Raw genomic sequence first — 10,580 nt, forward strand, 5'->3', positions numbered from 1 at the left:
CCAGAAAAAGAGAGAGGGGTGTGGGAGATACTTTAACTGCCAGAGGCATAAGCCATTATCTTCACCCTGTGAAAAATTGCCCCATTTTCTCTCTTGATAAAACTAGACATGAGTTTAAAAACATTACTTAGAATCATAAACCTCAAATACCTAAGTCCTTACTTCTCTTCCTTTATCTCTCACCAGAGCCTTTGAGAATTGAAAGAAAAAATAAAAGGTAACTACTTGTAATGAAATGCACTTAAAGAGGGAAAAATGTAAGATTTCATTTTTGATACACCATTGATAGAAGCATTATCTCTGGAGGGTTTATTCAATCAAGAGCCCGAGGTGTTGAAACAAGCAGTGGTTAAGAGATGGGAAAAGGGTTTAGCCAAGGTGTCAGAGCAAACCCTGCCGGCCAGGTCCTCTGTTGGCTGCCTTTGCTCTGGTCCTTTTAGGGCAGGCACTTCTGGGTGGACCACATGTCATTCTATCCACTGAGGTGACCATTCCTTGAGTGCCCTCTAAGCTTGGTCTGAATACCTTGGCAGAGCACTGATGTTCTCTGCTCCCAGTCCCCACCCCACATTCCCAACATCATTCCAACCTCAAATTCATGACACACACCAACACCGTGTCCATCCCAAACTCTCCATCACCCTGTAGACCTTCTTGTACATACCTCACTCTATACCTTTGTTCCCGATATTCTTATCACATTCAATGACCATTTTTGAATTTCACCTTTTTTTCATTAAATCTTCTCCATAACCCTAAGCAAATCATTACAACCCATTTTCTGTTTCCATCCCCAGTTTTTGCACTTTCTCATTCATCTCTTATTCTAGTTGTGTTTCTACCCTCCCTTCCCTCAGACTCTAAGTTCTTTGAGAACAATGAATTATTTCACCACTATGTCCTTTCAGAAATGATCACATCTAAAGGACATTTATTTATTGAGCATATTCTAATTGAATTGTTCTGGATGTCAGGGAAACAAATAGAACAAAACACATATAGACCCTGTCCTCACGGAATTTATATTCTGGAAGGAGGAGAATAACAGTAAACAGGAAATATAGACAAACAAAATAATTACAAATTGTGGTACATGCTATAAAGCAAACAAACAGGATGATGGGATAAGAGAGCAGGCCTCCCTGAATTGGTGACCTGGGGGAAGTAAAGTGACACCTTGGCCCTAGTAGCAGTGGGGCAAGCCTAACAGAGTGTTCTGAAGAGTAAGGTCAAAAAAATCTTGAGGTAGGCAAAAGCTTGACATATTCTAGGAATGGTTTGAAGTACTTTTGTGGTAAGGGGAAAAGAGGTAGGAGGAAGAACTGGACAGGTAGGCAGGTGCCAGATCACTCAGGACCAGGAGTTGGGACTCTCTTTTAAATGTATTGGGAAGCCATTGGAGGGTTTTAAGTTAAGAATATGATATTATATGATTAATATTTTTCAAAGATTATATATAATGCTTGTTGAATTAAACTATCTCTTGTAAGACCAGGGCTTATTTACTCTAACTGAATATTAATGATCTTGGTTTTCTTACTTGAAGCATTTGCCCAGCCTTCACCAACTCAGTGAGTAAGACTAGAAAACCATTTAAAATAAAATAATACTTAATTCAAAATTTTCATGTTCATTGCCTTGGCCAGTTAGTCTTTTTTTTTTTGCAGTACGCGGGCCTCTCACTGTTGTGGCCTCTCCTGTTGCGGAGCACAGGCTCCGGACACGCAGTCTCAGTGGCCATGGCTCACAGGCCCAGCCGCTCCACGGCATGTGGGATCCTCCTGGACCGGGGCACGAAGCCGTGTCCCCTGCATCGGCAGGCGGACTCTCAACCACTGCGCCACCAGGGAAGCCCGGCCAGTTAGTCTTAATGGTCTCATTTCTATTAGTGTATGAAAAAGGTTTTGCTAAACAAACTTCTAGTATAAATAGAACATTGTGGGGTGGGGTGGTATGTATTTGTGTGAGTATGGTACCCCCTTAGTTGAATTCAGAACAAATATTGAAAAATTAGCAAAAAACTTGTCCTTGTAATTAAAATCGCCTTTCACTTTATTTATCTCTGCATCTAGGATCACTGCTCAGAGATGCAAGAAATCCTTTTATTGTTCTAAGCAGGAATCTGCACATGCCTGGGGTGATTCATTCAACATTTTATTGACTTCTTTGTGGTGTGAGAGATCTTTGCTGGCCTTTCTCCCAGTTAGAATGAATAAGTGAAGTGGTCCTGGGTTTCCACAGAGCAGTTAAAAAGAGGGGACAAGAAATGCGATGAGAATAACAATGTTTCTACTCAAGTCATGGAGAGGCTGAAGAGTAGGCTTTGTGTTTGAAGAGATTCAATTCTACTGCTCTTAGAAAACTTTTCTGGTAATAATTCAACTTGGAATAAAGCAACAAGTTTATATTGGTAGCCACCTATTTGTAGCTGAAAGACTAGAAATAATTCACGCAATGCAATCCTGCTATAAGGCAAACTGACATCAACCAAATGTTCGTGATAGATCCACCTACTCTTCAGAAAGAGAATGGGGTCTGTGGTGGTGAGAGTCTGGCCCGTTTCTAATTTTATTCTCTTATTGCCACTCACCCTTATTAGATTGAGGATAGAGTAAATGTTTCAATTAACTTAAACATATAACCACTTCAGGGTGGATTTCTGGGTTCCAGGTCCTCTGGGAGAAATTGAACTGCTTAATTTAATAACTGTGATTGATAGTGAAATTTATCCTGCAGTGGGTAGTGGGAATTTCTAAAATTTTTGAAAATAATTTTTGGGATGAGAATGACTGTAAGAGGTGAAATGATTATCCTTCTATTAATAGCCTTTAAGTATTTTATGAAGTAATCCAGTACAATTGACTTCTACCCAATCCCTGCTAGGCTCACTTTATTGGCAACGTTTCATCTGTGGGTTGCTGTTAAGACATTTTTACTGTTTAACCAGACGGGGTAAGATTTTACATAACTTAAAACATCTGCTCTCATTTCAGTCCAATATGATCATCTATTTATATAGTTGAATTATATTATCCATCTCCTTTTAAATGATCGTGAAAATGTTTTCAGAAGGAAAGTTTACATTATATTTGCCAAAGACATGTTTAAGTGAATGAATGAATGAATGAATGAATTAACATCTTTCTTGGAGTATAATTTCTTTACAAAGATGTGTTAGTTTCTGCTGTATAACAAAGTGAATCAGTTATACATATACATATACCATCATATCTCCTCCCTCTTGTGTTTCCTTCCCACCCTCCCTATCCCAACCCTCTAGGTGGTCACAAAGAACCGAGCTGATCTCCCTGTGCCATGTGCCTGCTTCCCACTAGCTATCTATTTTACGTTTGGTAGTGTATATATATCAATCCTACTCTCTCACTTCGTCCCAGCTTACCCTTCCCCCTCTCCGTGTCCTCAAATCCATTCTTTATATCTACATCTTTATTCTATCCTGCCCCTAAGTTCTTCGTAATCATTTGTTTTATATTCCATATATATGTGTTAGCATACGGTATTTGTTTTTCTCTTTCTGACTTACTTCACTCTATATGACAGACTCTAGGTCCATCCACCTCAATACAAATAACTCAATTTCATTTCTTTTTATGGCTGAGTAATATTCCATTGTGTATATGTGCCACTCTTCTTTATCCATTCATCTGTTGATGGACACTTAGCTTGCTTCCATGTCCTGGCTATTGTAAATAGAGCTGCAATGAACATTGTGGTTCATAAATCTTTTTGAATTATGGTTTTCTCAGGGTATATGCCCAGTAGTGGGATTGTTCTGTCATATGGTAGTTCTATTTTTAGTTTCTTAAGGAACCTCCATACTGTTCTCCATAGTGGCTTTATCAATTTACATTCCTACCAACAGTGCAAGAGTGTTCCCTTTTCTCCACACCCTCTCCAGCATTTATTGTCTGTAGATATTTTGATGGCCATTCTGACTGGTGTGTGGAGATACCTCACTGTAATTTTGATTTTCATTTCTCTAATGATTAGTGATGTTGAGCATCCTTTCATGTGTTTGCTGGCAATCTGTATATCTTCTTTGGAGAAATGTCTATTTAGGTCTTCTGCCCATTTTTTAGTTGGGTTGTTTGTTTTTTTGATATTGAGCTGCATGAGCTGCTTGTAAATTTTGCAGATTAATCCTTTGTCAGTTGCTTCATTTGCAAATATTTTCTCCCATTCGGAGGGTTGTCTTTTTGTCTTGTTTAAGTTTTTCATTGCTGTGCAAAAGCTTTTAAGTTTCATTAAGTCCCTTTTGTTTATTTTTGTTTTTATTTCCATTTCTCTAGGAGGTGGGTCAAAAAGGATCTTGCTGTGATTTATGCCATACAGTGTTCTACCTATGTTTTCCTCTAAGAGTTTTATAGTGTTTGGACTTACATTTAGGTCTTTAATCCATTTAGAGGTTATTTTTTTGTGTATGGTGTTAGGGAGTGTTCTAATTTCATTCTTTTACATGTAGCTGTCCAGTTTTCCCAGTACCACTTATTGAAGATGCTGTCTTTTCTCCATTGTATATTCTTGCTTCTTTTATCAAAAATAAGGTCATCATATGTGTGTGGGTTTATTTATTTTGAATCCCCTTCCATTGATCTATATTTCTGTTTTTGTGTCACTACCATACTGTCTTGATTACTGTAGCTTTGTAGAATAGTCTGAAGTCAGGGAGCCTGATTCCTCCACCCCTGTTTTTCTTTCTCAAGATTGCTTTGGCTATTCACGGTCTTTTGTGTTTCCATACAAATTGTGAAATTTTTTGTTCTAGTTCTGTGAAAAATGTCATTGGTAGTTTGATAGGGATTGCACTGAATCTGTAGATTGCTTTGGGTAGTAGAGTCATTTTCACAATGTTGATTCTTCCAACCGAAGAACATGGTATATCTCTCCATCTGTTTGTATCATCTTTATTTTCTTTCATCAGTGTCTTATCGTTTTCTGCATATGGGTCTTTTGTCTCCTTAAGTAGGTTTATTCCTAGGTATTTTATTATTTTTGTTGCAGTGGTACATGGGAGGGTTTCCTTAATTTCTCTTTCAGATTTTTCATCATTAGTGTATAGGAATGCAAGAGATTTCTATAAATTTATTTTGTATCCTGCTACTTTACCAGATTCATTGATTAGCTCTAGTACTTTTCTGGTAGCATATTTAGGATTCTCTATGTTGTATCATGTCATCTGCAAACAGGGACAGCTTTATTTCTTCTTTTCCAGTTTGGATTCTTTTATTTCTTTTTCTTCTCTGATTGCTATGGCTAAAACTTCCAAAACAATGTTGATTAATAGTGGTGAGAGTGGACAACCTTGTCTTTTTCCTGATCTTAGAGGAAATGGTTTCAGTTTTTCACCATTGAGAATGATGTTGGCTGTGGGTTTGTCATATATGGCTTTTATTATGTTGAGGTAAGTTCTCTCTATGCCTACTTTCTGGAGGGTTTTTATCATAAAAGGGTGTTGAATTTTGTCAAGAGCTTTCTCTGCATCTATTGAGAAGATCATATGGTTTTTCTCCTTCAGTTTGTTAATATGGTGTATCACATTGATTGATTGGCATATGTTGAAGAATCCTTGCATTCCTGGGATAAACCCCACTTGATCATGGCGTATGATCCTTTTAATGTGCTGTTGGATTCTGTTTGCTAGTATTTTGTTGAAGATTTTTGCATCTATGTTCATCAGTGATATTGGCCTGTAGTTTTCTTTTTTTGTGATATCTTTGTCTTCTTTTGGTATCAGGGTAATGGTGGCCTCGTAGAATGAGTTTTGGAGTGTTCCACCCTCTGCTATGTATTTTGGAAGAGTTTGAGAAGGATAGGTGTTAACTCTTCTCTAAATGTTTGATAGAATTTGCATGTGAAGCCATCTGGTCCTGGGCTTTTGTTTGTTGGAAGATTTTTTTCACAGTCTCAATTTCAGTGCTTGTGATTGGTCTGTTTATATTGTCTATTTCTTCCTGGTTCAGTCTCAGAAGGATGTGCTTTTCTAAGAATTTGTCCATTTCTTCCAGGTTGTCCATTTTATTGGCATAAAGTCGTTGCTGGTAATCTCTCATGATCCTTTGTATTTCTGCAGTGTCAGTTGTTACTTCTCCTTTTTCATTTCTAATTCTATTGATCTGAATCTTCTCCCTTTTTGTCTTGATGAGTCTAGATAATGGTTTATAAGTTTTGTTTATCTTCTTAAGGAACCAGAATTTAGTTTTACTGGTCTTTGCTATTGTTTCCTTCATTTCTTTTTCATTTATTTCTGATCTGATCCTTATGATTTCTTTCCTTGTGCTAACTTTGGGGTTTTTGTTCTTCTTTCTCTAATTGCTTTAGGTGTAAGGTTAGGTTGCTTAGTTGAGATTCTTTTTGTTTCTTGAGGTAGGATTGTATTGCTATAAACTTCCCTCTTAGAACTGCTTTTGGTGCATCCCATAGGTTTTGGGTCATTGTGTTTTCATTGTCATTTTTTTCTAGGTATTTTTTGATTTCCTCTTTGATTTCTTCAGTGATCTCTTGGTAAATTAGTAGTGTATTGTTTAGCCTCCATGTGTTTGTATTTTTTATGTTTTTTTCCCTTTAATTGATATCTGGTCTCATAGCATTGTGGTCAGAAAAGATACTTGATACAATTTCAATTTTCTTAAATTTACCAAGGCTTTGTGACCCAAGATATGATCTATCCTGGAGAATGTTCTATGACCACTTGAGAAGAAAGTGTATTCTGTTGTTTTTGGGTAAAATGTCCTATAAATATCAATTAAGTCCATCTTGTTTAATGTATCATTTAAAGCTTGTGTTTCCTTATTTATTTTCATTTTGGATGATCTGTCCATTGGTGAAAGTGGGGTGTTAAAGTCCCCTACTATGACTGTGTTACTGTCGAATTTCCCTTTCTATGGCTGTTAGCATTTGCCTTATGTATCGAAGTGCTCCTATGTTGGGTGCATAAATATTTACAATTGTTATATCTTCTTCTTGGATTGATCCCTTGATCATTATGTAGTGTCCTTCTTTGTCTCTTGTAATAGTCTTTATTTTAAAGTCTATTTTGTCTGATATGAGAATTGCTACTCCACCTGTTTTTGATTTCCATTTGCATGGAATATATTTTCCCATCCTCTCAGTTTCAGTCTTTATGTGTCCCTAGGTCTGAAGTGGGTCTCTTGTGGACAGCATATATACAGGTCTTGTTTTTGTATCCATTCAACCAGTCTATGTCTTTTGGTTGGAGCGTTTAATCCATTTACATTTAAGGTAGTTATTGATATGTATGTTCCTATTACCATTTTCTTAATTATTTTGGGTTTGTTATCCTACATCTTTTCCTTCTCTTGTGTATCCTGCTTAGAAAAGTTCCCTTAGCATTTGTTGTAAAGCTGGTTTGGTGGTGCTGAATTCTCTTAGCTTTTGCTTGTCTGTAAAGGTTTTAATTTCTCCGTCAAATCTGAATGAGATGTTTGCTGAGTAGAATAATCTTGGTTGTTTGTTTTTCCCTTTCATCACTTTAAATATGTCCTGCCACTCCTCTCTGGCTTGCAGAGTTTCTGCTGAAAGATCAGCTGTAACCTTATGGGGATTCCCTTTTATGTTTTTTGTTGTTTTTCTCTTGCTGCTTTTAATATTTTTTCTTTGTATTTTATTTTTGATAGTTTGATTATTATGTGTCTTGCTGTGTTTCTCCTTGGATTTATCCTGTATGGGACTCTGCACTTCCTGGACTTGATTGACTATTTCCTTTCCCATATTAGCGAAGTTTTGTTTTGTTTTGCTTTTTTTTTTTTTTTTTTTTTGCATTACGCGGGCCTCTCACTGTTGTGGTCTCTCCCATTGCGGAGCACAGGCTCTGGATACGCAGGCTCCGTGGCCATGGCCCACAGGCCCAGCCACTCTGCAGCATGTGGGATCTTCCAGGACCAGGGCACAAACCCGTGTCCCTTGCATCGGCAGGCGGACTCTCAACCACTGCGCCACCAGGGAAGCACCCAAAGGTTTTAACTATAATCTCTTTAAATATTTTCTCAGTCCTTTTCTTTTTCTCTTCTTCTTCTGGGATCCCTATAATTTGAATGTTGATGCATTTAACGTTGTCCCAGAGGTCTCTGAGACTGTCCTCAATTCTTTTCTTTCTTCTTTCTTTATTCTGCTTTGCGGTACTTATTTCCACTATTTTATCTTCCAGGTTACTTATCCATTCTTCTGCCTCAGTTATTCTGTTATTGATTCCTTCTAGAGAATTTTTAATTTCATTTATTGTGTTGTCCATCGTTGTTTGTTTGCTTTTTAGTTCTTCTGGGTCCTTGTTAAATGGTTCTTGTATTTTCTCCATTCCACCTCCAAGATTTTGGATCATCTTTACTATCATTATTCTGAATTCTTTTTCAGGTAGACTGCCTATTTCCTCTTCATTTGTTTGATCTGGTGGGTTTTTGCCTTGCTTCTTCATCTGCTGTGTGTTTCTCTGCCTTCTCATGTTGCTTCACTTACTGTGTTTGGGGTCTCCACTTCGCAGGATGCGGGTTCGTAATTCCTGTTGTTTTTGTTGTCTGCCCCCAGTGAGGAAGGTTGGCTTCAAGTGGGTTGTGCTGGCTTCCTGGTGGAGGGGACTGGTGCCTATATTCTGGTGGATGAAGCTGGATCTTGTCTTTCTGGCAGACAGGACTACATCCGGTGGTGTGTTTTGGAGTGTCTGTAACCTTATGATTTTAGGCAGCCTCTCTGCTAATGGGTGGAATTGTGTCCCTTTCTTGCTAGTTGTTTGGCATAGGGTATCCAGCACTGTAGCTTGTTGATCATTGACTGTAGCTGGGTCTTAGCACTGAGATGGAGACTTCTAGGAGAGCTTTCGCTCTTTGATAGTGCATGGAGCTGGGAGCTTTGTTGTGGACCAATATCCTGAACTCGGCTCTCCTACCTCAGAGGCTCAGGGTGACACCCAGCCAGAGAACCAAGACCCTGTCAGCCACACTTTTCGGAAGTTTGAGGTCTTCTACCAGCATTCAGTAGGTGTTCTGTAGGAGTTGTTCCACATGTAGTTGTGTTTCTGATGTACTTGTGAGGAGGAAGTTGATCTCAACATCTTACTTCTCCACCATCTTGAAGGTCTCTTCTGCCAACGACAATTAACTTTTTCCCTTTATCTTGTTTTTTCTGCTATTAGCATAAGACATATTGTGAGTCATGAATGTAGTGAAATATTTAGCTCTCTGTCTTACTTTTGAAATATTTGATTTCATAAGTTAACTGTTGTTAAGTTTGCTTTCCTATACACGCCAGCATATAATAATTTCAATATGAATATAAAATACAGGAAGCCATTTTAGATGGGGCCAATGGTCTGACACAAATGACAGGCTTCAAAAGTTATTGTGTGAATAATACTGATCTGGAAAGAATGGAAGAGGGGAAAGCTACGCAAAATAAGAAATGGAAATAGGATTATTTACTTAACCTTTGAACTGGCTAATAATAAGAATTACTATTGTATAATTTACAAAGCACTTTTATAGATAATAATCAAAATCAGATGTAGATGTTACTATTGTTGTCCATTTTATGGAAGAGGAAACTAAAGCTTAAGGACATTTGGCAACTTACCCAGGATCACTGTGGTGAAGCCACTGGCGCTTAGACCACAGTCTCTATTATGAAATCCTTGGAAGGTGCATCTGACAGCACACATAACCATGATTCTAAGAGAAGAGGAGGACAACCTCCCTTTGTTTATGGTTGGAATACTGTTTAGGGGACCTGTTGCTCCTGTGGACTTAGTTAGTTACCTCAGGGGTCACGGTGCCTTTGCTGGTGTAGTGAGTTGAATTATGTTCCCCCAAAAGTTGTGGCCAGTCCTAACCCCCAGTACTTACAAATGTGATCTTATTTGGAAATAGCATGTTTGCAGATATATTTCAATTATGGATCTCAAGATGAGCTCATCCTGGACTTAGGTTGGGCCCTAAGTCCAATGACAAGTTTCCTAATAAGACAAAAAAAAGGAGAAGACACAGAATCCAGGTAAAGATGAAGATAAATATTGAAGTTATGCAGCTACAAGCCAAGGAACACCAAAAATTGCCAATAGCAACTATAAAATAGGAGAGAAACATGGAATGGATGCTGTCTCAGAGTTTCCAGAATGTACCAACCATGCCAACACCTTGATTTTCTACTTCTGTGCTCCAGAACTGTGAAAGAATAAATTTCTGTTGTTTTAAGCCACTAAGTTTGTGTGATTTTTTAATGGCAGCCCTAGGACACAAAAGCAGTTGGGTTTTCTTTTACAAATCATAGAAATAATAGTATGCAAAAGTCATAGTTTTAGCTACACTTGTTGGATATAGAAAGCAGGAAAAAGTCGCAAGATGACTGGAAGATACCAACAGATAAAAATTAAGAAGCAAAACCATTAGTGAAGCCAATGTGTCTTCTCTGGGGGATCAAGTTTCTAGATGCTATTTGCCTGTCTTCCCTGACCTACAAGTTTAGAAATTGGCATGAATGTGATGGAGGAGAAATTTCCAGGAAATCTACCAGTTAATTAGGTAAGTCTGGAAAAGTCACTTAACCTTTCCGATCTT

This window comes from Mesoplodon densirostris, chromosome 17, assembly GCF_025265405.1.
Source record: "Mesoplodon densirostris isolate mMesDen1 chromosome 17, mMesDen1 primary haplotype, whole genome shotgun sequence".
Taxonomy (NCBI): domain Eukaryota; kingdom Metazoa; phylum Chordata; class Mammalia; order Artiodactyla; family Ziphiidae; genus Mesoplodon; species Mesoplodon densirostris.